The 27,988-nt window shown below is 42.2% G+C and overlaps 1 protein-coding gene across 2 annotated transcripts in view; it reads left to right on the forward strand.

The window, feature by feature from the left end:
* The window catches only part of LOC129822175 (myotubularin-related protein 4-like), a 145,118-nt gene that overhangs the window by 11,803 nt on the left and 105,327 nt on the right, over positions 1–27,988 (forward strand). For both annotated transcript variants that reach the window (XM_055880243.1, XM_055880251.1), the window contains exon 2: positions 6,796–6,898. The gene's annotated coding sequence lies outside the window, so the exon portion shown is untranslated. The remainder of the gene's footprint in view (positions 1–6,795; positions 6,899–27,988) is intronic.

Consider the following 27,988-nt stretch of genomic DNA (forward strand, 5'->3'; position numbering starts at 1 on the left):
TGAAGCATGGATGAGGTGGTGTGGGGGTGCTTTGCTGGTGACATTTATTTAGAATTCAAGGCACACTTAACTAGTATGACTACTACAGCATTCTGCAGCGATATGCCATCCCATCGGGTTTGGGTTTAGTCAATCAATCAAATTTATTTATAAAGCCCTTTTTACATCAGCTGAAGAAAAGTGCTCTACAGAAACCCAGCCTAAAACCCCAAACAGCAAGCAATGCAGATGTAGAAGCACGGTGGTTAGGAAAAACTAGAAAGGCCAGAACCTAGGAAGAAACCTAGAGCAGAACCAGACTCGGAGGTGTGGCCAGTCCTCTTCTGGCTGTGCCAGGTGGAGATTATAACAGTACATGGCCAAGATGTTCAAACGTTCATAGATGACCGTTGACGTTCATAGATGACGTTCATAGGGTTAGATAATAATAATCCCAGTGGTTGTAGAGGGTGCAACAGGTCAGCACCTCAGGAGTAAATGTCAGTTGGCTTTTCATAGCCTATCATTCAGAGTTAGAGACAGCAGGTGTGGTAGAGTCCAAAACAGCAGGTCCGGGACAAGGTAGCACGTCCAGTGAACAGGTCAGGGTTCCATAGCCGCAGGCAGAATAGTTGAAACTGGAGCAGCAGCATGACCAGGTGTACTGGGGACAGCAAGGAGTCATCAGGCCAGGTAGTCCTGAGGCATGGTCCTAGAGCTCAGGTCCTCAGAGAGAGAGGGAAAATATACTTAAATTCACACAGGACACCGGATGAGACAGGAGAAATACTCCAGATATAACAGACTGACCCTAGCCCCCCGACACATGAACTATTGCAGCATAAGTACTGGAGGCTGAGACAAGAGGGCGAGGCCAAACAGGCAGGATATAACCCCACCCACTTTGTCAAAGCACAGCCCCCACACCACGAGAGGGATATCTTCAACCACCAACCTACTACCCTGAGACAAGGCCGTGGGACTATAATTTGTTTTTCAACAGGACAATGACCCAACACAACTCCAGAATGTGTAAGGACTATTTGATCAAGAAGGAGAGTGATGGAGTGCTGCATCAGATGACCTGGCCTCCACAATCACTCGACCTCAACCCAATTGAGATGGTTTGGGATGAGTTGGATCGCAGATGAAGGAAAAGCATCCAACAAGTGCTCAGCATATGTGTGAACCCCTTCAAGACTGTTGTTAAAGCATTCCAGGTGAAGCTCGTTGAGAAAATGCAATTCAACAAATTAACTTTTAACAGGGCACACCTGTTAATTGAAATGCATTCCAGGTGACTACCTCATGAAGCTGGTTGAAAGAATGCCAAGAGTGAAAAGCTGTCATCAAGGCAAAGGCTGGCTACTTTGAAAAATCTCAAATATAAAATATATTTTGATTTGTTTAACACTTTTTTGGTTACTAAACTCAGCAAAAAAAGAAACATCCTCTGTCAACTGCGTTTATTTTCAGCAAACTTAACATGTGTAAATATTTGTATGAGCATAACATGATTCAACAACTGAGACATAAACTAAACAAGTTCCACAGACATGTGACTAACAGAAATTGAAAAATGTGTTCCTGAACAAAGGGTGGGTCAAAATCAAAAGTAACAGTCAGTATCTGGTGTGGCCATCAGCTGCATTAAGTACTGCAGTGGCACCAGATTTGCCAGTTCTTGCTGTGAGATGTTACCCCACTCTTCCACCAAGGCACCTGCGAGTTCCCGGACATTTCTGGGGGGAATGGCCCTAGCCCACACCCTCCACACCCTAGTCAGCTAGCTTACTAAATAGCAATTTACGTAAATGAACTTCATGTCAAAAAAATATGCATAATCGTTGGTCTCTAAATTTACCTAACATATTCTTCTGAACAGTACATTTTTTGCATGATTAGTTATGAAATTATAATTACTTAAATTTGCTTCCATCCTAGAATTTTTGTCAGCCATCTTTGCTGAAGAAAGTCTCCAGCCTTGGGTTGCATCGAGTCAACTTCGTAATGGGAACCACTCAATTTGATTGGTCATCGCCCAGTGGGTGCCGCTGGTGATTCGCGTAAAGTTGGGAAATGCTGAACTTTTTCACCGCCTCCCACGCCACTTTCGCGCCACCCAAAGGTCCCTCGCCCACACTGCCTCTCACTGCTTTCCTTCCATGGAAAATGAATGGGAAGCAGTGTTTCACTGCATGGTAACGCGTACTAGTGTACACGTCCGGTATGGAGTGTGTGCAGTGTTTTCCACAAGTACCGTGCCTTCAGAAATATTCATACCCCTTGACTCATTCCACATTTTGTTGTTACAGGCGGAATTTCAAATGGATGACATATTTTTTCTCACCCATCTACACACAATATCCCATAATGTATTGAAAATGAAATAATGACATCATATTTACATAAGTATTCACACCCAAGTCAATACATGTTAGAATCACCTTTCTTTCTGGGTAAGTCTCTAGGCTCCCGTGTGGCACAGCGATCTAAGGCACTGCATCTCAGTGCTAGAAGTGGTTACTACAGACGCTGGTTTGATCCTGGGCTGTATCACAACTGTCCGAAGATCGGCAGTCCCATAGGGCGAAGCCCAATTAGCCCAGCGTTGTCTGGGTTAGGGGAGGATTTGGCCGGGGTAGGCCTTCATTGAAAAGAATAATTTCTTCTTAACTGGCTTGCCTAGTTAAATAAATAAAATAAAAACCTGGAGTGTACAATATTTGCCCATTATTCTTTTAAAGATTCTTCAAGCTCTGTGAAATTGGATGTTGAACATTGCTAGACAATCATTTTCAGGTCTTGCCATAGATTTCCATGCAGATTTAAGTCAACACTGTAACTCTCCCTCAATCACTGTCTTCCCTGGTAAACAACTCGTGTATTTTATTAATTTATTTCACCTTTATTTAAGTAGGCATTAGATTTGTGTTGATTTGGACTTGTGTTTTAGGTTATTGTCCTGCTGAAACATGAATTCATCTCCCAGTGTCTGTTGGAAAGCAGACTGAAGCAGGTTATAGCACGCACTTCTGTCCACTTCCGGTAATATCGTATACCCCGGTATGGTACAGACACGTTATGACTGTATGAAAATCTGGATACCGCCTATCCCCCACGACTTTGAGTGGCTGGCTAGATGAAACACTTGGGAAAAAAATACTTAACCAAAAGTATGTGCACACCTGCTCATCAAATGGGCATTAATTTGGAGTTAGTCCCCCCTTTGCTGTTCAAACAGTCTCCACTCTTCTGGGAAGGATTTCCACTAGATGTTGGAACATTGCTTTGGGAACTTGCTTCCATTCAGCTGCGAGTATTAGTGAGGTTGGGTACTGATGTTGGGAGATTAGGACTGGCTTGCAGTCAGCGTTCCAATTCATCTCAAAGGGGTTCAATGAGGCTCAGGTCAGGGCTCTGTGCAGGCCAGTCAAGTTCTTCCACATTGATCTCAACAAACCATTTATGTATGAATCTCACGCTTTGTGCATGGGGCCGTTGTCATGCTGAAACAGAAAAGGGACTTCCCCAAAATGTTGACACAACATTGGAAGCACAGAATCATCTAGAATGCCATTGTATCCTGTATTATTAAGATTTCCCTTCACTGTAACATAGGTGCCTAGCCTGAACCAAGAAAAACAGCCCCATACCATTATTCCTCCTCCACCAAACTTTACAATTGGCACTATGCATTGGGGGCAGGTAGCGTTCTCCTGGCATCCGCCAATCACAGATTTGTCCGTCGAACTACCAGATGGTAAAGTGTGATTCATCACTCCAGAGAACGCGTTTCCAGTGCTCCACAGTCCAATGGCGGCGAGCTTTACACCACTCCAGCCGATGCTTGGCATTGCGCATGGTGATCATAGGCTTGTTTGCGGCTGCTCGTCCATGGAAACCCATTTCATGAAGTTCTCAAGGAACAGTTCTGGTGCTGATGTTGCTTCCAGAGACAGTTTGGAACTCTGTAGTGAGTGTTGCAACCGAGGACAGGCAATTTTTACATGCTTCAGCACTTGGCAGTCCCTTCCTGTGAGCTTGTGTGGCCTACCACTTTGCGGCTGAGCCATTGTTGCTCCTAGATGTTTCCACTTCAAAATAACAGCACTTGCAGTTGACCCGTAGAGCTCCGAGAAAGGATTGTGTCGAGGCACAGATCTGAGGAAGGGTAAGAAAACATTTCTGCAGCGTTGAAGGTCCCCAAGAATACAGTGATCTCCATTCTTAAATGGATGAAGTTTGGAACCACCAAGATTCTTCCTAAAGCTGGCCTCCCGGCGAAACTGAGCAATCGGGGGAGAAGGGCCTTGGTCAGGGAGGTGACCAAGAACACAATGGTCACTCTGACAGAGCTCCAGAGTTCCTCTGTGGAACCTTCCAGAAGGACAACCATCTCTGCAGCACTTCACCAATCAGGCCTTTATGGTAGAGTGGCCAGACAGAAGCCACTCTTCAGGAAAAGGCACATGATAGCCCGCTTGGAATTTGCCAAAAGGCACCTAAAGACTCAGACCATGAGAAACAAGATTCTCTGGTATGATGAAACCAAGACTGAGTCAGGATCGAGGGAAAGCTGAACGGAGCAAAGTACAGTGAGATCCTTGATGAAAACCTACCCCAGAGCTCTCAGAACCTCAGACTGGGGCAACGGTTCAACTTCCAACATGACAATGACCCTAAGCACACAGCCGAGACAATGCAGGAGTGGCTTCAGGAAAAGTTTCTGAATGTCCTTGAGTGGCCCAGCCAGAGCCCGGACTTGAACCCAATCTAACATCTCTGGGGAGACCTGAAAATAGCTGTGCAGCTACACTCCCCATCCAACCTGACAGAGCTTGAGAGAATCTGCAGAGAAGAATGGGAGAAACCCCCAAATATAGGTGTGCCAAGCTTGTAACATCATACCCAAGAAGAATCAAGGCTGTAATCCCTGACAAATGTGCTTCAGCAAAATACTGAGTAGAGGGTCTGAATACTTACAGTTGAAGTCAGAAGTTTACATACACTTATTTTGGAGTCATCAAAACTCCAAACTCCACAAATGTCTTGTTAACAAACTATAGTTTTGGCAAGTTGGTTAGGACATCTACTTTGTGCATGACACAAGTAATTTGTCCAACAATTGTTTACAGACAGATTATTTCACTTATAATTCACTGTATCACTGTGCCTTTATAAACAGCTTGGAAAATTCCAGAAAATTATGTCATGGCTTTACAAGCTTCTGATAGGCTAATTGACATAATTTGAGTCAATTCGAGGTGTACCTGTGGATGTACTTGAAGGCCTACCTTCAAACTCTGTGCCTCTTTGCTTGACATCATGGGAAAATCAAAGCTATCAGCCAAGACCTACAAAAATTGTAGACCTCCACAAGTCTGGTTCATCCTTGGGAGCAATTTCCAAACGCCTGAAGGTACCACGTTCATCTGTACAAACAGTAGTACAGAAGTATAAACACCATGGGACCACATAGCCATCATACCGCTCAGGAAGTAGACGCGTTCTGTCTCCTAGAGATGAACATACTTTGGTGCGAAAAGTCCAAATCAATCCCAGACCAACAGCAAAGGACATTGTGAAGATGCTGGAGAAAACAGGTACAAAAGTATCTATATCCACAGTAAAACGAGTCCTATATCGACATAACCTGAAAGGACGCTCAACAATGAAGAAGCCACTGCTCCAAAACCGCATAAAAAAGCCAGACTACGGTTTGCAACTGCACATGGGGACAAAGATCATACTTGTTGGAGAAATGTCCTCTGGTCTGATGAAACAAAAATATAAATGTTTGACCATAATGACCATAGTTATGTGTAGAGGAAAAAAGGGGGATGCTTGCAAGCTGAAGAACACCATCCCAACCGCGATGCACGGGGGTGGCAGCATCATGTTGCTTTGCTGCAGGAGGTCCTGGTGACCTTCACAAAATAGATGGCATCATGACAGAGGAAAATTGTGTGGATATATTGAAGCAACATCTCAAGATATCAGTCAGGAAGTTAAACCTTGGTCGCAAATGTGTCTTCCAAATGGACAATGACCCCAAGCAAAATGGCTTAAGGACATCAAAGTCAAGGTATTGGAGTGGCCATCACAAAGCCCTGACCTCAATCCTATAGAAAATTAGTGGGCAGAACTGAAAAGGCGTGTGCGAGTAAGGAGGCCTCCAAACCTGACTCAGTTACACCAGCTCTGTCAGGAGGAATGGGCCAAAATTAATTCAACTTATTGTGGTTAGCTTGTGGAAGGCTACCCAAAACGTTTGACCCAAGTTAAACAATTTAAAGGCAATGCTACCAAATACTAATTGAGTGTATGTAAACTTCTGATCCACTGGGAATGTGATGAAAGAAATAAAAGCTGAAAAAATAATTGTCTCTACTATTATTCTGACATTTCACATTCTTAAAATAAAGTTGTGATCCTAACTGACCTCAAATAGGGAATTTTTACGAGGATACAATATTAGGAATTGTGAAAAACTGAGTTTAAATGTATTTGGCTGAGGTTGTAAACTTCCGACTTCAACTCTATGTAAATGTGAAATTTCAGTATGTTCTTTTTAATAGATAGCAAACATTTAAAAAAAAAAATGTTTTTGCTTTGTCATTTTTGGATATTGTGTGTAGATTGATGAGGGGGGAAAAAACTATGTAATTGATTTTAGAATAAGGCTGTAACATAACAAAATGTGGAAAATGTCAAGGTGCACTGTATATAGTGTAAATGATGTGCCAGGAAATATCCAGTGCTAATGGAAAACACTGTGTCTTAATGCTGTGGGTCTTTCTTCTGTGTTGGCAGGAGACTTCGCTGAGAAAGCGCAGCCCGGTAGCGGGGAGGAGAGCGGAGGGAAGTGGAGAGGATAACCAGTGTGATTGGTGCAGAACAACAGACTGACAGCATGGTAAGCCAATCAGACAGCACCATGGGAGAGAATGGGAGGGAGTGAAGCTGCTGTCATTTCATCTCTCACTGGCTTATTCTTCTTCCTGTGACGTTCTCTTTACATTTTTTTGAATTAACCTTTATTTAACTAGGCAAGTCAGTTAAGAACAAAGTTGAATAAAGGTTAAATAAAAAAAGAATAAAAAAAAATATATATATATATTTTTTACAATGACAGTGTACCCCGGCCAAACCTTGACGATGCTGGGCCAATTGTGCGCTTCCCTATGGGACTCCCAATCACGGCCGGATGTGATGCATTCTCGATTCGAACCAGGGACTGTAGTGAAGCCTCTTGCACTGAGATGCAGTGTCTTAGACCGTGCAGCGAGTTTTAAAATCGAATTAATGTTTTTTTGCAGTATGGTATTGCGTCTCATTATCTAAAAAATTATGATACTATCTGACACTCATCACCCATATGTAGACTTTTAGAGATATTGCAGCTGTTTTCACATGCCTAAACCACGTGGAGGATATTCTTCACATGTTTCAAACGTGCTGTGTTGGGAAGCCCATAGTACAGACTATTCCCTGAAGGTTATTTTCATCACAGCATGAACCCATCCACTCCAGACCCTAATGAATTCAAAACAGGGTTGAACACGTTTTTGCTGACGACGCTCATTTCTACACCACACTCACAAACACCTGAGGACGGAGTAGAAGCGGAATGTGTGCCCCGTGCTTTCTGGTGACCCCTCACCTCTCACTAGGCCGGGGCATCTTATGTTCCTGTTTGCTGCATTCAAAACAGGGGTTCCTTCTTACTGCATGGGTTGCGTTAAAGAGTGACTGCCTTTAAAAGGAATGAATCCCTTTGAAAATGCCCTACGTGGAATCGACATGAGGCGAATGCAAATGTATTTACAATTTAAAAAATCAGAAACTTTGCTATGCGACTCGAAATTGAGGTGCATCCTGTTTCCATTGATCATCCTTGAGATGTTTCTACAACATGATTGGAGTCCCCATGTGGTAAATTCAATTGTTTGGACATGATTTTTAAAGGCACACGCCTGTCTATGTTAGGTCCCACAGTTGACAGTGCACGTCAGAGGAAAAACCAAGCCATGAGGTCGAAGGAATTGTCCTTAGAGCTCCGAGACAGGATTGTAAAATCAAGGCACAGATCTGGGGGAAGGACACAAAAAATGTCTGCAGCTTTGAAGGTCCCTAAGAACACAGTGGCCTCCATCATTCTTAAATGGAAGAAGTTTGGAACAACCAAGACTCTTCCTAGAGCTGGCCAAACTGAGCAATCAGGAGAGAAGGGTCTTGGTCAGGGAGGTGACCAAGAATCTGATGGTTTCACTGACAGAGCTCCAGAGTTCCTCTGTGGAGGTGAGAGAACCTTCAAGCAGCACTCAACCAATCAGGCCTATATGGTAAACTGGCCAAATACTATACTGTAGTAGACTTTATCACTATATAGTCTAGGCCTCATGGGTCATAAGAACTGAGCAGAAGCATCGCTGCAACTTTCTAACATGCCTGTTTTTAGTTCTCTCTGTGCATGACACATGTCAAAGTTATATGCAAATCATATACGCATGCAGAGGGAAGAGAGGCCTGGCAGAGGCCCTGTCAGATTGAACACTGGCCCACCCTATCAGGATGGCTTAAAAAACATTTTTAAAGTGGAAAAAAATGAATTTGATTTGTTGTTTGTGTTGTCTCTTGACTTTTTAAAAATGTTGAAAAATGCACTAAGAGGTTCCATGGCAAGGTCAGGAATTCCCATCCCTTATTGAAGTTTTGGACAGCTGCAGCCCTGATATTTTCCCTAACATCAAAAGACTACTAGGCCATCACCTTTCCTATGCCTTCATGTACTGTTGAGAGACTCTTCTGTATCAAAACATTGATACAGGCTGTGTCAAAACATAGATCAGATCTTGCATGCTGACTGCACGTCTCAACAATTTAGCCCTATTGTCCTTTTAATAGGAACTCAGTGACTCGTTGGACTGTGATGAAATAATCTCCTATATGCAACACCAAGCCTATGCCTTGTGCTGTAAAACTTGAAGAACACAAGAAAGCCTGAATACTGTTTATTTATGATTTAGCCTCATATTTTCATGCCGGCATTGATAGGCCAGGCCTATGTGTTTTAGTTCTAAGTGGGCTACCCACCGTGATATTTGGCTATGTATAATGATTTCATGTTTGTGTTTGCTGATTCAAGTGAGCTAGTGTATTCATACCCATCGTGGTATTATGTATAATGACTTCATGTTTTCATACCTAAATGCCTACAGTAGCATTTGCTTATTCAAAGTGAGCTATTCATTTCATACCCTCCATACAGTTCACGATATAGACCTAAAGTGTTTGTATTGTTTGTCGCTGTTTTTACATGGTAAAAGGTGTGCACTTTCGGGCTTAATGAAAACCCTTTCACGGCTATCTATTCTTCCTTGCTTCTTTGTACAATAGTGCAATAAACTTTTTGCGCATATTCCAATCCAATGCCGAGCTGGTGTCCGGCCGATGCCCTGACCGATGGTCCTGAATCCACCTGTTGTGCCTGTACTGTAGACCGCTCCTTTAAGTGGGAGTGGTCGATCTGATATGTTGATTATTTCGTGAGATTGGACTGTCGGATTGAACACTTCATCCATTATCTGTATTTTGTGATTGTACAATACAGAGATGAGTCAGCAGTGACAAGCATCCAAGCCTTCAGCTGCTGGGAAGTGTAGGAACTCTTCAAGTATCCCATTCTGATGTAACAACACCACAGGAATCTGTTATTTTTCTTACCTCTGCGCTTATCTTGTCCCTTAGCCTAACATATCAGGCATAAGGGCAGGGCATATTATTTAATTATGGATATCATGGTGGATGTATTTCGCATTTGCTATGATTTTAGGTCATTCAGAGTCACCTACATCAGTTTTTCATAGAATTTCTCACACAGGGTGTAACGACCTGGGTGTCTGGGGGTGTGAAGTCAGACGCAGGAACAGCAGAGCTTCAATACGTTGATTCTTTAATGCCAAACTGGCAAACAAAATGTCCAACACAGACTTACTGGGTGTCATAAACAACTGTCCAAAAACACGGGAGACAAACCCAGTCCACAATACATAAACCACTCCCGAAATCCAAAGCTACAAACGAACAATCCCGCACAAAGAAGCGTACGGGCTGGCTGACTAATAAAGCCACACTAATTACCAATTACCTAAACACAGGTGATACAAATAAACACATAAGGAGGGGGAGGAAAAAGAGTCAGTGGCAGCTAGTAGGCCGGTGACGACGACCGCCGAGCGCCACCCGAACGGGAAGGAGAGCCTGCCTCGGTTGAAGTCGTGACACAGGGCGCCTTTCATTCACCCACTTCATTCACCAAGACTACACCACTGATGTATGGGCTCCCGAGTGGCGTAGCGGTCTAAGAAACTGCATCTCAGAATCCGATGGTCACTCTGACAAAGCTCCTCTGTGGAGTTGGGAAAACCTTCCAGAATGACAACCATCTCTGCAGCATTCCAACAATCATTCCTTTATGGTCGAGTGCCCAGACGGAAGCCACTCCTAAAATCCAATCAAATTGTATTGGTCACATACATGGTTAGCAGATGTTATTGCGAGTGTAGCAAAATGCTTGTACTTCTAGTTCTGACATATCTAACAATTCCATAACAAATACCTATAAATAATACACACATCTAAGTAAAGTAATGGAATAAAAATATATAAATATAAATATATGGATGAGCAATGACAGATCGGCATAAGCTAAGATGAAATAGATAGTAAAGAATACATATGACATGAGTAATGCAAGATATGGAAACATTATTGAAGTGGCGTTATTAAAGTGATTGGTGTTCCATTTATTAAAGTGGCCAATTATTTCAAGTCTGTATGTAGGCAGCAGCCTCTCTGTGCGTGTGATGGCTGTTTAACAGTCTGATGGCCTTGAGATAGAAGCTTTTTTTCAGTCACTCGGTCCCAGCTTTGATGCACCTGTACTGATCTCGCCTTCTGGATGGTAGTGGGCTGAACAGGCAGTGGCTCGGGTGGTTGTTGTCCTTGATGATCTTTTTGGCCTTCCTGTGACATCGGGTGCTGTAGGTGTCCTGGAGGGCAGGTAGTTTTCCCCCGGTGATGCGTTGTGCAGACTTCACCACCCTCTGGAGAGCCTTGCAGTTGTGGACTGTGCAGTTGCCGTACCAGGTGGTGATACAGCCCGACAGGATGCTCTCAATTGTGGATCTGTAAAAGGTTGTGGGGGTTTTAGTTGACAAGCCACATTTCTTCAACCTCCGGAGGCTGAAGAGGCGCCTTCTTCACCACTGTCTGTGTGGGTGGACCATTTCAGATCGTCAGTGATGTGTACGCCGATGAAATTAAAACTTTCCACCTTCTCCACTGCTGTCCCGTTGATGTGGATAGGGAGCTGCTCCCTCTGCTGTTTCCTAAAGTCCAGGATCATCTCCTTTGTTTTGTTGATGTTGAGTGAGAGGTTATTTTCCTGACACCACACTCCGAGAGCTCTCACCTCCTCCCTGTAGGCTGTCTCGTCGTTGTTGTCAGTCAAGCCTACTACTGTTGTGTCGTCTGCAAACTTGATGATTGAGTTGGAGGCATGCATGCAGTGTTGAGGATCAGCGAAGTGGAGATGTTGTTTCCTACCTTCACCACCTGGAAATCCAGGACCCAATTGCACAGGGCGGGGTTGAGACCCAGGGCCTCAAGCTTAATGATGAGCTTGGAGGGTACTATGGTGTTGAATGCTGAGCTATAGTTAATGAACAGCATTCTTACATAGGTATTCCTCTTGTCCAGATGGGATAGGGCAGTGTGCAGTGTGATGGCGATTGTATCGTCTGTGGACCTATTGGGGCGGTTAGCAAATTAAAGTGGCTCTAGGGTGACAGGTAAGGTGGAGGTGATATTATCCTTGACTAGTCTCTCAAAGCACTTCATGATGACAGAAGTGAGTGCTACGGGCCAATAGTCATTTATTTAAGTTATCTTTGCATTCTTGGGTACAGGAACAATGGTGCCATCTTGAAGCATGTGGGTATAGCAGACTGGGATAGGGAGAGATTGAATATGTCCATAAACACACAAGCCAGCTGGTCTGCGGCATGCTCTGGGCCGGCAGCCTTGCGAGGGTTAAAACGTTTAAATGTCTTACTCACGTTGGCCACGGAGAAGGAGAGCACACATGCCTTGGTAGCGGGCCGCGTCAGTGGCACTGTATTATCCTCAAAGCAGGCAAAGAAGGTGTTTAGTTTGTCCGGAAGCAAGACGTTGGTGTCTGTGATGTGGTTGGTTTTCCTTTTGTAGTCCGTGATTCTGTTGACCCTGCCACATACGTCTCGTGTCCGAGCCGTTGAATTGCACTTTGTCTCTATACTGACATTTTGCTTGTTTGATTGCCTTGCGGAGGGAATAACTACACGGTTTGTATTCGGCCATATTCCCAGTCACCTCTCCATTGTTAAATGAGATGGTTCGCTCTTTCAGTTTTGTGCGAGTGTTGCCATCTATCCACGGTTTCTGGTTAGGGTTAAGTTTTAATAGTCACAGTGGGTAGAACATTTCCTATACACTTCCTTATAAACTCACTCACCGAATCAGCGTATACGTCGATATTATTCTCTGAGGCTACCCGGAAATTATCCCAGTCCGCATGATCAAAACAATCTTGAAGCGTTGATTTCGATTGGTCAGACCAGTGTTAAATAATCCTTAGCACGGGTACATCCTGTTTAAGTTTCTGCCTTATAGGAAGGGAGGAGCAAAATGGAGTCGTGGTCAGATTTGCCGAAAAGAGGGCGGGGGAGGGCCTTGTATGCATTGCGGAAGTTAGAGTAACAATGGTTAAGTTTTTTTTCAGTGCAAGTGCTAGAGCCGATATGCTGATAGCCTTGTTCTCAAATTTGCTTTGTTAAAATCCCCAGCTATAATAACTGCAGCCTCAGGATATATGGCTTCCAGTTTGCATAAAGTCCAGTGATGTTCCTTGAGGGCCGTCGTAGTATCTACTTGAGAGGGAATATACACGGCTGTGACAATAACCGAGAATTCTCTTGGGAGATAATATGGTCGGCATTTGATTTGTAAGGAATTCTATGTCTGGTGAACAGAAGGACTTGAGTTCCTGTATGTTGTTACAATTACACCATGAGTCATTAATCATGAAACATACACCCCCACCCTTCTTCTTCCTGGAGAGATGTTTATTCTTGTTGGCGCGACGCGCTGAGAATCCAGGTGGCTGTACCGACTCCGACAGCATATCCCGAGAGAGCCATGTTTCTGTGAAACAGAGTATGTTACAATCCCTGATGTCTCTCTGGAAAGCATCCCTTGCCCTGATTTCGTCGACCTTGTTATCTAGGGACTGGACATTAGCGAGTAATATACTTGGAAGCGGTGGGTGGCGTGCGCACCTCCGAAGTCTGACCAGAAGACAGCTCCGTCTCCCTCTTCTCCGGCGGCGTTGTTTTGGTTCGGCCTCTGGAATCAGTTCAAATGCCCTGACACAGCCTCTGTTATTGGGTGAATGGCAGGGCATTACATTTTCTACAGCAATAACTAAATATTATCTCCAGCATGTTCAGGAGTAGAGTCAGTCAGTCACTTAGTCAAGACGAGTGAAAAGGGTTTATCAAAGCATCAGGCAGGGACCATCCTTCCCCATTTGTGTGATTATAATCAAAAGTTGTTGTAAATAAATAATGTGCCAGTTCAGCTTGTGACCCAGTCATTCTGGTTGGATGGGTCTGGAGAATGCCACCCTGCCCCTCTGCACAGGCCTGGGCCCTCTGTGTGACAGAGAAGAGCCAAGCTCTAATTGTCTATGGGGGCCGGTGGGTGGACATTCTGCCCACTGGGGTGCTCTGAATGAATGGGAAGTTTGGCTGACCCATTCTTTCTGTCAGATGTTGGACAAGGAAAATCTCTGTGGGAAAATCTCATGTTCTCCTGGTTTTTGGATACCCCAAATATGGAGAAAAGACCATAGACCAGGACTAATATACAGTGCCTTCAGAAAGTATTCATACCCCTTAACTTATTCAACATTTTGTTACAGCCTGAATTCAAAATGGATTAACCTTTCACGCCTCTCTACCCCGGGTCCGGGAGCACCCCCCCACACTGAGTAGCATCGCTAGCATAGCGTCACAATTAAATAGTAGCATCTAAATATCATTAAATCACAAGTCCAAGACACCTAATGAAAGATACAGATCTTGTGAATAAAGCCACCATTTCAGATTTTTTAAATGTTTTACAGGGAAGACAAAATATGTAAATCTATTAGCTAACCACGTTAGCAAAAGACACCATTTTTCTTTGTCCACCATTTTTTCTCAACACCAGTAGCTATCACCAATTCGGCCAAATAAAGATATTTATAGCCACTAACCAAGAAAAAACCTAATCAGATGACAGTCTGATAACATATTTATGGTATAGGATAGGTTTTGTTAGAAAAATGTGCATATTTCAGGTATAAATCATAGTTTACAATTGCACCCACCATCACAACTCGACTAGAAAAAATACATAGAGCAACGTGTATTACCTAATTACTAATCATAAAACATTTAGTAAAAATACACAGCGTACACTAATTGAAAGACACAGATCCTGTGAATCCAGACAATATTTCAGATTTTCTAAGTGTCTTACAGCGAAAACACAATAAATCGTTATATTACCATAGCACATGTGCAAACATTACCCCAGCATTGATTCACGGCAAAAAGAGCGACAGCATTATCACCACCAAAATGTATTAATTTTTTCACTAACCTTCTCAGAATTCTTCAGATGACACTCCTGTAACATCATATTACAACATACATATAGAGTTTGTTCGAAAATGTGCATATTTAGCCACCAAAATCATGGTTAGACAATGAGAAAAGTAGCCCAGCTGGTCAGAAAATGTCGTGCGCCATATTAGACAGTGATCTAGTCTTATACATAAATACTCATAAACTTGACTAAAAAATACAGGATGGACAGCGATTGATAGACAATTTAATTCTTAATACAATTGCTGAATTACATTTTTTAAATTATCCTTACTTTTCAATACAGGTTGCGCCAAGCGAAGCTATACAAAACAAAATGGCGGCATAAGCGTTTAACATTTTTCGACAGAAACACGATTTATCATCATAAAGTGTTCTTACTATGAGCTGTTCTTCCATCAGAATCTTGGGCAATGAATCCTTTCTTGGGTCTAATCATCTTTTGGTCGAAAGCTGTCCTCTTGCCATGTGGAAATTCCCACTAACATTCGGCATGAACTGGAAACGTGCCCAGCGGTTCAAAGTGTCTCAGAAAGAAATGCCTCAAAATCGCACTAAACGGATATAAATTGCTATAAAACGGTTTAAATTAACTACCTTATGATGTTTTTAACACCTATAACGAGTAAAAACATGACCGGAGAAATATTACTGGCTAAACAACAGGTTGGAAGGAGGCGAGTCCGACGTCCTTCGTGCGTCAGGCGCAGGCAGCAAAAGGAAGCTACTTCCGGTATTTGCTGTTTTATACAGGCCCTGATTGCGCAATCGACTCCATTCAAAGCGTCACCACATACTGACACCCAGGGGAAGACGTAAGCAGTGTCTATTTCTCCATAGCATTTACAGGGACCGACCCCAGATCAGCAAACCGACCCCAGATCAGGGGCCAAGATGTCTGAAATCTGACTCCCTGTCATGAAAAGTGCTGTAGAAGGAGTTCTGTTTCACTCAGAGACAAAATTCCAACGGCTATAGAAACTAGAGAGTGTTTTCTATCCAATGATAATAATAATATGCATATTGTACGAGCAAGAATTGAGTACTAGGCAGTTTAATCTGTAGAGCAAATTATGCTAATGCAAAACAGCACCCCCTATAGTGGCAAGATTAAATAGATTTTCTCTACACACAATAAAATCATGTTTTTAGAAAAGTTTGCAAATTTATTTTACACCTTTGCTATGACCTTGCAAATTGAGCTCAGGTGCATCCAATTTCCTTTGATCATCCTTGATGTCACTACAACTTGATTGAAGTCCACCTGTCGCCAATTGTTTGGACATGATTTAGAAAGAAACACACCTGTCTATGTAGGGTCCCACAGTTAACAGGGTATGTCAGAGCATAAAATATACAATGAAGTCCAAGGAACTGTCCGTAAATTTCAGAGACAGAATTATGATGAGGCATATATCTGGGGATGGGTGTAAAATAATTTCTAGAGTGTTTAAAGTTTAAAAAGCACAGCGGTCTCCATCACTGGGAAATTGAACAAATATGGAACTACCCAGACTGCCCAGAGCTGGCCGTCCGACCAAACTGAGCAACCAGGCAAGGACCTTGGTCAGGGAGGTGACCAAGAACTCAATGACTACTCTGACAGAACTGCAGAGTTCCTTGCCTGCAATGGGAGAACCTGCCAGAAGGACAACAGTTTCTACAGCACTTCACCAGTATGGGCTTTATGGGAGAGTGGCCAGTGGGTGGACCTGGCTCCCAAGTGGGTGAGCCTATACCCTCCCAGGCCCACCCATGGCTGTGCCACTGCCCAGTCATGTGAAATCCATAGATTAGGGCCTAATTTATTCATTTCAATTGACTGATTCCTCATATGAACTGTAACTCAGCAATATCAATGAAATTGTTGCATCTTGCATTTATATTTCTGTTTAGTATATGTGACCACATCTCTTTTCAGTCTTATGTTTCAAAATTTGAAATTGTGTTTTTTTTTTTTACATTGTGGAAAAGTACAGTCTCAGAGCTTCAAATGGCATATCATACACTATAGTTTGAGGAAACATGAAGTAATGCTGCTTTAATAGTTGATACATTTATAATCCCATTTAGGAGAAAAATGCTTTTTTTTCTGAACATTATCTCCCCAAGTTACCCCATTAGGCAAACCTTTTACAGTATGAAATATTATTGTATATCTATAGTATATCATTATTGTATATCTATAGTGCTGCACTTTCTTTATGCCCATTTAGCATCGTTCACACCCTCTAAAGCCTTAGACCCACCCATCTCTTAAATAATTCACATTGAAACACGTGAATGTGGCCATGTGCTAAAGCAGTAAGGTAATGCTTAAAAAACAAAAGATTTCAACAAAATGCTTTATTAACTTCAACTGGTAAAGGTAGACTAGTTAAATAAAGGTTCAATAAATAAAAATAAAATAGTAGCCTACAATTGGGAAAACTTAACACATAAAGGTAAAAACAATATCTAGACCTAGGCCTGTATCATAAGATAATTTGAGTCATTTTGGTTCAGGTAAATAATACATAATAATGAGTAATTATGGTTCAGGTAAATAATAAATAATAATAATTTGTATCTATGATATGAACAAAGGAATCTAGCCTGAGAGCATATTTCTGTCCTGCCCTTTGAAGCAGCATATAATGTGCATGGCCTTTTCATTGCAAAAGTCCTGATCTTCTTAAAAATATATGTTTGCCGGTATCCATTCCGGGTGATGATTGCACATCTCTGGGAGGAAGGACGTCAACATTGCACAGCAGCTGAAACCTGGTTCCATCTGAGTGAAAGCTCCCTGGCCACAACACCAGGCTCCAGATAATTAAAGCTATGAAGGAGGAAAGCAGACAAAATAGACAAGACATTGAAACCTTTCATACCAGCAATAACATTAGTTGACCCCCAAGTCCAAGCAATAAGCTCAAAGTACAAAGACAAAATACCTGAAGTGTTGCTTGTTCACTCTCAATCATCTCCTTGTACTAGTGGCGGTACGTGGGTTTATGCTGAAAGATAAATTCCAGAAAAATAGGTTAAAACATAAATGAATTCATGTTCTATAGCTTGTTATTGCCTGCCGACTGCTACAGCTGTACTAAAATGCCCTGTACACACTTAACCTGCTTCCATCCCAACAATGAAGGCAATGTAGACACAAGTAATAACTCTACCTACATGTACATATTACCTCAATTACCTCAACTGACCGGTACCCCCTATATATAGCCTTGCTATTATTATTTTACTGCTGCTCTTTAATTGTTACTTTTACTACTTAGTTGTTTAGGTATTTTCTTAAAACTGCATTGTTGGTTAAGGGCTTGTAATTAAGCATTTCACTGTAAGGTCTACAACTGTTGTATTGGGCGCATGTGACAAATAACATTTGATTTGATTTGGTAGCTAGGTAGTTAAACATGACAAACTGGCAAACATGAAAAATATTATCATCATGTAATGCATGCCTTGGCACATCAGCAATCCACATTAACAGCAGAATGCAACTGGCCACATCTGTAAACAATGGTTTATTGCAGTTCGAAGCAAGCTATAACGGTACCTGTATGCAACTGTCTACCTAACAATAGCTATCGATGAAAATTACTTTTTATACAGTTGAGATAGCTACATGTACATACGCTATTATCTTAGCATTTTAACTGTAGACTTTTACTGGTGTATGGATTATGATGATTCATGGCAGATTGAAACACTTTCAAAATAATCCTTCCCTCTTGGCTTCAGCCAGTCTAAACTGCTTTAACCACAGAAGACAGAGCTATGTCGATACCAGCAGCTGTATTCAGGACAACACTGGTATTGAAATCTGTAGCTACACTTTGTATGTAGTCCTTGATGAAAATATCTGGGGTAGCAGAGAGCAGGATGTGCCATTTGACAGAGCATTTTGACGAAAATGATTTATTTATTTTAAATTCAAATGCCTCTCCTGTGAAGTAGTGGCATGCGTTATATGCCCAGATTTCTGTAATGGGTCACAAATTACTTGCATTAACGGCTCAGTGCAGTCAAAAACACGATTTCTTGTGTTTTATATATTTCCACACTGAGGTTGGAATAATAGTGTGAAATTGTGAAAATGATGATAATCAGTGAAAGAGCTGTTTGAAAAGACCGCCTGAAATGTCAGCCTCTTAATACTAGACAAGTCAATAAGAAAGAGTTCCAAACTTCTCTGCCAATAACAGCTAATTTTCAGTTTTCCACCTCCTTACTCAGACCACTCAGACAGTCCTGGCAAAATTTCTTGTTGAGAAATTGCTATTTAATAAGAAGCTATTATTTTAATTGAAAACAATCACAGTGCTGTACTTAATTGTTGCCCACTGTTGGTGTGTGTGTGTGTGTGTGTGGGGGGGGGGGGCACAGTAAACATGGGAGCTTTTGTGTCACTCACACAATGCACCATATGATGCCACCCACTGACAGGACACTAGTGACTGTGCAGGGCTCCAGTTACAGACTCAGCCAGTCAGTAGGGATATTCCAGGTAGGAGCTAGTGATTAGTTAAAGTGGAACTGACAGCATTTGAACTACTTTGCAGATATGAACCAAACAGACAATCATATCAGTAAAACATATCCAATTCCCAGTTTGATTCAAAACCAACTTTCACAAATTAGGTTCCATTTGACAAGAAATGACATGCCTTACAGTAATGCATTGTTGGCAGAATAGATGGATGCGGTTCAATATATGATTCATATAATGCACCAATACATTTCTTGGTAGTCCAAAAAGATTGCTATCAGGTTGTAAATCACAGCTGGCCTGATGCATTGATTGCTGCCGCCACCGTTTCGGTTTCAGTTTCAATTACTCAATATTTTTAACAAAAATGTATGACTGTGACTAAGGCTGGGAATGTTTATACACTCAAACTAGCAAGGGCAATGATCACAAGTCAGTCACAATGTGGCTAATAGGCAAGCGCACATGTGTCAAACACAGCCTAATGCACTCGCGTCGGTGAATGCAACTTCAATTGCGCTGCTTTCGTATGTCCCTTTTACAGCGCACAGTAGCGGGAAAGTGTACAGACATGCAACAGTCCTAGCTAGGCTACTAAAATGTTGCAGTCTGGCTTAGATTTTAAAAGCTTGATAATAAAGAACCAAAAAACTAAACCGGCAACAAAAATCATGCAAAAGAGAAACATGTAAACCTATTACAGCAACATTTTAGCAGTAGCCTAGGCTGGCTACTCCACTACAATACATGTTGAGTGTACCATGCAGCAGTGCTGCATTCAACCGCAGCGGTGATCCATGCAGTGCAAAAAAAATGAATAATGTTTTAAGTTTAAATGTTACAACAACCCTTTAGCTATGTTTTTGTTATTTGGAGTTATTAAATACCTGTGCTAGCATATCTATTGATGTAGCTAGCTATTTATTTAGCAAGCTAAAGTCACGGAGCCTAACGTTAGCTAGATATCTGCTGGGAGCATGTCATATTATTGGAGGAGTGGGTGAGTGACTTTTTCCCCTAATATCATTTTTTGGTGGCTACAGCTAGAGGTGCAGGTGTCATTTGGTTAGCTAGCAAGAAATGTGAACCACTTTGCTGGCTAGCTAGCTATTCTGAACGACTGTTATTCATAGTTAGCATATCTCTTAGTTGTCAATCAAATGTATTTGGCATCGATCAAATGGGCGGGCAGGCAAGTTCCCATTCAGTTGTCAAAACGTGATTTGGCACGACCCTGCAACACATTTTGGGCCAAGCTCTGTGGCCTGACTACTGCAGCACTGTGCATGATATTTTTTTTTTTAACAAGAACCCTCCTCCACCTGTTTGACAAGGGAGCCCTCCCTACACAGACACTGTCAGACTTCTTGATGGGCTACCCCCAGCTGGTAAGGGTAGGCAACAATACTTCTGCCATGCTGATCCTCAACAACAATGATCACCGACAACGATGAGACAGCCTATAGGGAGGAGGTCCCTCAACGTCCCTCAACGTGAGCAAGACAAAGGAGATGATCGTGGACTACAGGAAAAGGAGGGCCGAACACTCTCACATTCACATCGACGGGCTGTAGTGGAGTGGGTCGAGAGTTTTGAGTTCCTTGGTGTCCACATCACCAACAAACTATATCATGGTCCAAACACACCAAGACAGTTGTGACGAGGGCACGACAATGCCTTTTCAGGTGAGGGGGGAAAAAAAGTTATACAGCTGCACCATCTAGAGTATCCTGACCGTTTGCATCACCACCTGGTATGGCAACTGCTCGGCATCCGACCGTAAGATGCTACAGAGAGTAGTGCATACGGCCGAGTACATCACTGGAGCCAAGCTTCCTGCCATCCAGAACCTATATACTTGGCGGTGTCAGAGGAAGGAAATTGTTAAAGACTCCAGTCACCCAAGTCATAGACTGTTCTCTCTGCTACAGCCCGGCAAGCGGTACCGGAGCTTCTACCCCCAAGCTGAACAATGAATCAAATGACAACCCGGACTATTTGCATTGACACCCCCCCTTTGTTTTTTACACTGCTGCTACTCACTGTTCATTATCTATGTATAGTCACTTTACCCCTACCTACATGTACAAATTACCTTGAATAACCTGTACCCCCTCACATTGACTCGGTACCTGTACCCCATGTATATACATAGCCTTTGGAAAGTATTCAGACCCCTTGACTTTTTCCACATTTTGTTACGTACAGCCTTATTCTAAAATTGATTACATCGTTTTTTCGAGACATCAATCTACACACAATACCCCATAATGACAAAGCAATAAAAGTTGAGATATTTTTGCAAATTTGTACAAAATAAAAAACGTAAATATTACTTTTTTTTTTAACCTTTATTTGACTTGGCAAGTCAGTTAAGAACAAATTCTTATTTACAATGACGGCCTAGGAACAGTGGGTTAACTGTCTTGTTCAGGGGGAGAACGACAGATTGTGACCCTGTCAGCTCGGGGATTCGATCTAGCAACCTTTCTGTTACTGGCCCAATGCTCTAACCACTAGGCTACCTGCCGCCCCATTTACATACAGTACCAGTCAAAAGTGTGGACACACTACTCATTCCAGGGTTTTAATACATTTTTACTATTTTCTACATTGTAGAATAATAGTTAATACATTATTGCTGATGATTTGTATTTATTTAATCAATTTTAGAATAAGGCTGTAACTTAACAAGATGTGGAAAAAGTCAAGGGGTCTGAATACTTTCCGAAGGCATTGTAGCCTCATTTTTGTTATTTTGTTACTTTAAAAAAAGTTTATTTAGTAAATATTTTCTTAACTATTTCACGGTAAGGTCTACACCTGTATTCAGCGCATGTGACATATACAAATTGATTAGACATATGAGACCATGATCATATATCTGCCCAGTAACTATCAACAGCTGCACCTATAGGCCCTGTGGTTGGTTGGTTGATTGGATGGATGGGTGGCCTCCTTTCCTAAAATAACTTTAACACTGTGGAGACACAGGATACAGGAGGCCATATCTGGAACTCACTGACTGACTAGTCTGGCTGGTCGGAGGGAGAATGGGTAGAGGAGAGAGGGGAACACTAAGCCGCTCAGTCACACCACAAGACAAGAGCCCCAATGTGCCCTCTAAACAGGAAGCCTTTCGCCTCTTTTTAGGCCGTCATTGTAAATAATAATTTGTTCTTAGTTGACTTTCTTGGTTAAATAAATAAAAACAAATATATATATATTCCATAGGTGGCGCGTGGGTTTCAAGTTTGGGGAAGCTGTATATGTTTTTCCACACAAACGTCCTCTTTAGGCCTGTAATAAAGCATTCCATGAATCATCACATTTAAATCCTAATGTGATGAGTATATTCGGTAACAGTAGGTCTATTAATTGTAATATGTCTAACTCAGTCATTGTTTGCAAAAAAGAACTGAACAGAGCTCGGCAGAGAGCACAGGCTATGCAGTTCAGCGCAACGGAGTTTCTATAGTCCGGGAAAATGTGGCCTTTTAGAAATCCTATGTCATTAGACATGACTGGAGATGTTAGCAGAACCTACTTAATACCCCAAAAATTATCGAAATTACTGGCACAAACTGAGAACTAAAAGACAACTTAGTATTGAATGCAAAAAATAGACGAGTGTCACGCCCTGGCCTTAGTATTCTTTGTTTTCTTTATTATTTTAGTTAGGTCAGGGTGTGACATGGGTATTTATGTGGGTTTTGTAGTGTCCAGGGTGATTGTAAGGTTTAGGGGGTTTATTTAGAGTAGTTGGGTTTATGTTTAGTATAGTTGTCTAGCTGTGTCTATGTTGTGTGTAGTTGTCTAGGAAAGTCTATGGTTGCCTGAATGGGTTCCCAATTAGAGACAGCTGATTTCTGTTGTCTCTGATTGGGAGCCATATTTAGGGTAGCCATAGGCTTTAGTTTGTTGTGGGGAATTGTCTATGTTGAACGTTTGTAGCATGTGTGTGTGTGTGTGTGTGTGTGTGTGTGTGTGTGTGTGTGTGTGTGTGTGTGTGTGTGTGTGTGTGTGTGTGTGTGTGTGTGTGTGTGTGTGTGTGTGTGTGTGTGTGTGTGTGTGTGTGTGTGTGTGTGTGTGTGTGTGTGTGTGTGTGTGTGTGTGTGTGTGTGTGTGTGTGTGTGTGTGTGTGTGTGTGTGTGTGTGTGTGTGCGTGTGCACTACGTTATTAGCTTCACGGTCGTTTGTTGTTTTGTTAGTTTGAAAGTGTTTTGTTTCGTTGTGCCTTCTTCTATAATAAAAGAAGATGGCTTATTTCCCACATGCTGCGTTTTGGTCCGTCTCTCCTCCACACGATCGTGACAACGAGGCTATGAAAAGAGGGGAGGCACACCGATGGTATACCTACAATATGACATCCATCTAGCCTGAATGAGGAAATTGTTGTCCTAAAGAAAAATCCCAGCATTGACATTGATAAAGCCGGGCACTATGCACTCAACTCACCAACGATATGGCAGGTGCGCTCCGCTAGTTACAATAGCCTATATACAGTTGAAGTCGGAAGTTTACATACACCTTAGCAAAATACATTTAAACTCAGTTTTTCACAATTCCTGACATTTAATCCTAGTAAAAATTCCCTGTTTTAGGTCAGTTAGGTCACCACTTTATTTTAAGAATGTGAAATGTTAGAATAATAGTAGAGAGAATTATTTCTTTCAGCTTTTATTTCTTTCATCACATTCCCAGTGGGTCAGAAGTTTACTATTCACATTTCATGAAGAATTACATTTCAGCAGAAAAAGGCTTTTTGTTAATTAAACATGACTGGCATAATCTGTTCATTATGTCCATAACTGTATTATCATGGCCTTGGGATTCCTGTTGGCGTCACTGATCCCGCTCTCTCATGAAAATAAACGTTCAACCCAGACCAAGACCAATGCAAAGGACAAATGCCATGAGCGCTCCATGAGCCTATAATGCAGCATCACTAAGTGTGGACAACGACAATTGTTTTATCTTGACACAATAAACCCTGAGATGTAATCAAAGTTATTTATATAATATGAATATCAACGTCAAGCAGCTTTCATGAAATTCACCAAACAAATATTGAAACACTTCGTTCTGGAAATTAAGCAATTATGGTTATAAACAAAACCATACAGTGTAGGCTATAAATGGCTTGGTAACTGCCAAAGCAAAAGTGATTAAAAAATAACACTTTTACCCAAATGGAGCAGCATCCAACGTCAGGTCTTTGCATCATATGCCTAGATAAGCTGTTCTGGGTCTATAGTTTTGGCAATGTCACTTGATGTGGAGAAGTGACAGGGAAGATGACCGTTCCTGGCCCATCTCCAGGACATGGCATGGTGAGTACCTCGCTGTAAAAAGAAGGCTTTCCATGATGGAAGAAAATCGAGAGGCTGTCCGGTTAACTGTGCAGGCCTCCTCCAACAACAGATTGAGCATGTGGGCCATGCAGTGAATTTAGACATGCCGCTGTATGTTCCTGGCGCATTTTCCGTTCACTTTGCCAGCCATGGCACAGCGGCTCCACTTAGCAGTGGGCAACCACAGGTAGGTTGGAAATACTGTGCTCTTGCAGGAACTGCTTAATGTGGGTGTATATGGCCTCTGCGTTTGCCTGCTCTGAACAGTCGACAAAGCCCATGAACTGTTCTTGAACTTCCATTTGTTTTTTGTAACGGGCGCACACAGTCATCTCCTCTGTTTTGTAGCTGCGTGCCTAGTCAACCATTAGAGTTAAAAAGCCATTGGCCTCTACCTCCAAAATGTTTTCCTTCCCTAGCCACATTTTCTAGCCACAATGGCTATGAATTCATTTTGTGTTTCGTGGCTGATGAGATTCAGTGACGTGTGTAGCTTGGCAATAAATGCCATATCTCCTTTAGTGTGGAAATGGGACATTTCTAAGAAGTTGCCCCATTTGCTGGAGGTCTCGGGCTCATCATGCCCCATGCCCTCTCATCATGCCCTGCGGCAGGTAGCCTAGTGGTTAGAGCGTCGGGCCAGTAACCGAAAGATTTCTGCATCAAATCCGAGCTGACCAGGTAAAAATCTCATTATACCCCTGAACAAGACAGTTAACCCACTGTTCCCCGGTAGGCCATCATTGTAAATAAGAGTTTGTTCTTCACTGACGTGCCTAGTTAAATAAATCGAATCCCCTTTTTTGCCAATAACATAACGATGTCTGCTATAATGGATGCATATTCTCGGTTGTCATGTACTGTGTTTTTGTAGGCTGAGTTCATCTGTGCCACTACCGAGCCCACATCTTTAGACAATATTTGTAATGTTAGTAGTCAGGGGTGAAGGCACGTTACTCCTTAACAAAGACAGTCTTGGGGTCATCTGGGAGGCAAGGCTGCGCTGGCCCACTGCCCCTCATCCCCAAATTAGCTAGTTTAGCTAATTTGCGCCTTATATGGGTGATATGGGTATTGCGGGTTAGATTTTATTTTTAAATATTTTTCACAAGACAGAACTACAGTATATCATGCATAAAAACATAGAAACAACATGAAATTTAGTCAGAAAAATACAATTTGACAGAAATGGTAGCAGATGGTGAATGTTGAACATTTGTTGCATACATATCCTGATGATGCTGCGTCCAATTTGCGCAAAGAAGCTGTCGGTGGGATCGAAGCATAACCCTACCAGATATCATACACAGGCCTGCATGCGTTTACCGCATGTGACAGCAAACACGATGAAGAAACACAGGAGGGCATATAATGATTCCCGTTTGCACAGCTACAGTGACATAAAGTGCACAGCTGCACACATACAGTACCAGCCAAAAGTTTGGATACACCTACTCATTTAAGGGTTCTTCTTTATTTTTGCTATTTTCTACATTGTAGAATATTAGTGAAGACATCAAAACTATGAATTAACACATATGTAATCATGTAGTAACCAAAAAAGTGTTAAACAAATCTAAGTATATTTCACACTCTTGGCATTCTCTCAACCAGCTTGACCTGGAATGCTTTTCCAACCGTCTTGAAGGAGTTCACACATATGCTACGCACTTGTTGGCTGCTTTTCCTTCACTCTGCGGTCCAACTCATCACAAACCATCTTAATAGGGTTGAGTTCGGGTGATTGTGAAGGTCAGGTCATCTGATGATGAACTCCATCACTCTCCTTCTTGGTCAAATAGCCCTTACACAGCCTGGAGGCATGTTGGGTCATTGTCCTGTTGAAAAACAAATTATAGTCCCACTAAGCGCAAACCAGATGGGGTGGCGTATTGCTGCAGAATGCTGTGGTAGCCATGCTGGTTAAGTGTGCATGAATTCTAAATAAATCACAGAGAGTGTCACCAGCAAAGCACCCCCACACCATGACATCACCTCCTCCATGCTTCACAGTGGGGACCACACATGCGGAGATCATCCGTTCGCCTACTCTGCCTCTCACAAAGACAGCGGTTGGAACCAAAAATCACAAATTTGGACTCATCAGACCAAAGGACAGATTTCCACTGGTCTAATGTCCATTGCTTGTATTTCTTGGCCCAAGCAAGTCTCTTCTTATTATTGGTGTCCTTTAGTAGTGATTTCTTTGCAGAAATTTGACCATGAAGGCCTGATACATGTAGTCTCCTCTGAACAGTTGATGTTGAGATGTGTCTGTTACTTGAACTCAGTGAAGCATTTATTTGGGCTGCAAGTTCTGAGGTGCAGTTAACTCTAATGAACATGTCCTTTGCAGCAGAGGCAACTCTGGGTCTTCCTTTCCTTTGGCGGTCCTCATGAGAGCCAGTTTTCTCATAGCGCTTGATGTTTTTTGTGACTGTAGTTGATGAAACTTTCAAAGTTCTTGAAATGTTCCGCACTGACTGACCTTCATGTCTTAAAGTAATGATGGACTGTCATTTCTCTTTGCTTATTTGAGCTGTTCTTGCCATAATATGGACTTGGTCTTTTACCAAATAGGGCTATCTTCTGTGTACCACCCCTACCTTGTCATAACACACCTGGCTCAAATGCATTAAGAAGGAAAGAAATTCCACAAATTAACTTGTTAATTGAAATGCATTCCAGGTGACTACCTCATGAAACTGGTTGAGAGAATGCCAAAAGTGTGCAAAGCTGTCATCAAGGCAAAGGGTGGCTATTTTGAAGGATTCCAAATATATAGTATTTCTTGATTTGTTTAACGCTTTTTTTGGGGTTACTACATGATTCCGTATGTGTTATTTCACAGTTTTTATGTCTTCACTATTATTCTACAATGTAGAAAATAGTAAAAATAAAGAAGAACCCTAGAATGAGTAGGTGCGTCCAAACTTTTGACTGGTACTTTATATATGGCCACGGGAATGTTCAAGAAGGCACAGCCCAACCATCTAACCCCATAATGTATTCAGTGATACAGTGAGAAGGTACATTAGTTTAATCTGGTCCCCATTGCCAGTTGATGCACCTCTGTTTGATGTACATTCGTGGCCAAAAGTTTTGAGAATGACACAAATATTAATTTTCACAACGTCTGCTGCCTCAGTTTGTATGATGGCAATATGTATACACTCCAGAATGTTATGAAGAGTGATCAGATGAATTGCAATTAATTGCAAAGTCCCTATTTTCCATGCAAATGAACTGAATCCTCTGCATCTCCACTGCATTTCAGCTCTGCCACAACGTCATGTCAGTGATTCTCTCGTTAACACAGGTGTGAGTGTGAGTGGCTTCAGGGCGCCCAAGAAAGTCCAGCAAGCGCCAGGACCGTCTCCTAAAGTTGATTCAGCTGCGGGATCGGGGCACCA

Source organism: Salvelinus fontinalis, chromosome 2 (genome assembly GCF_029448725.1).
Source record: "Salvelinus fontinalis isolate EN_2023a chromosome 2, ASM2944872v1, whole genome shotgun sequence".
Classification (NCBI taxonomy): Eukaryota; Metazoa; Chordata; class Actinopteri; order Salmoniformes; family Salmonidae; genus Salvelinus; species Salvelinus fontinalis.